The sequence below is a fragment of the Odontomachus brunneus genome, unplaced genomic scaffold, assembly GCF_010583005.1.
Source record: "Odontomachus brunneus isolate Ranch 3 - 2012 unplaced genomic scaffold, Obru_v1 Obru_scaffold_079, whole genome shotgun sequence".
NCBI lineage: Eukaryota > Metazoa > Arthropoda > Insecta > Hymenoptera > Formicidae > Odontomachus > Odontomachus brunneus.
In genome coordinates this window covers 1,100,609-1,101,892 of record NW_022639529.1, presented here as the reverse complement: position 1 = coordinate 1,101,892, position 1,284 = coordinate 1,100,609, and positions in this window count along the sequence as shown.

The following is a 1,284-nucleotide window of genomic DNA, read 5'->3' as shown; positions in this document are numbered from 1 at the left end:
TTTTCGTCTTCAGAGGCGGATCATTGCGATGCCGAGATTCAACGTTTATGTCAGAAAGGTGCTCTAGTGGTAGCTACACCTTCTGAGGATCAATTTTTATCCTCCTTTTTCCTAGTTCCGAAGTCATCCGGAGGAATGCGCTTTATTCTGAATCTGCGAGACTTGAATGCACATATCTCTCCACCACACTTTAAACTGGAGGATTGGCGCACTGTGATTCGCCTCATGACTCCGGACTGCAGGATGGCTTCGATCGACCTTGAGGACGCGTATCTCTTGGTCCCCATACATCCCTCTTTTCGTAAGTTTCTTCGTTTCCAACGGCGAGGAGTAACTTACGAATTTACATGCCTACCTTTCGGTCTTTCTACCGCACCGTACATCTTTTCTAAGATTGTTCGCCCCGTCGTTAAGACATTACGGACGAAGGGTTTTCAGTCAATTGTCTATTTAGATGATTTTTTGCTTTTAGGTGAATCTGAGGAGGAATGTCAGCGTAATGTTGTAGCATCCCTCCAACTCCTCTCGTCGCTCGGGTTTGTGATTAATCACGCTAAATCTCAATTAAGACCTTCGTCGCATTGCCGATATCTCGGGTTTATCTTTGATTCTATCCAGCAGTCCATTGCTATCCCACCTGACAGGAGACGGAGCCTGCTAAATCGGGTGCAGTCTATGTCAGAAAAATCTCAGTGCTCTATCCGAGAATTCGCGAGTATGATTGGTTCCCTCGTGTCTGTCTGCCCTGCAGTACCGTATGGATTGCTATATACCAAACGTTTTGAGCGGGAAAAATTTCTCGCTCTCAGACAACACCCCATGGATTATGATAACCGCATGTTTATCCCTACGTTTCTTAAAGAAGATTTTGACTGGTGGCTTCGCATTTTTTCAGATGCTGATCAGCTTCATTTTATCAGGTCTACTTCTTATTCCTGTGAAATCTTCTCTGATGCTTCCCTCACCGGCTGGGGAGCCTCCTGTGCGAATCAACGAACTCACGGTTGGTGGAATGAGGCTGAAAAGACGCTTCATATTAATGCCCTGGAGCTAAAGGCAGTTTTTTATGCTTTACAATGCTTTGCAGCTCACTCTCTTGATTGTGACATCCTCCTTCGTGTGGATAACACCACTGCTATTTCCTACATTAATAAGTTCGGTTCAATTCAATGCCCTCTTTTATCCAATATCGCTCGTGACATTTGGCAGTGGTGTGAAAAGCGTCGGATTCATTTATTTGCCTCTTATATTGCTTCCCTTGATAATGTGATTGCAGATGCCGAA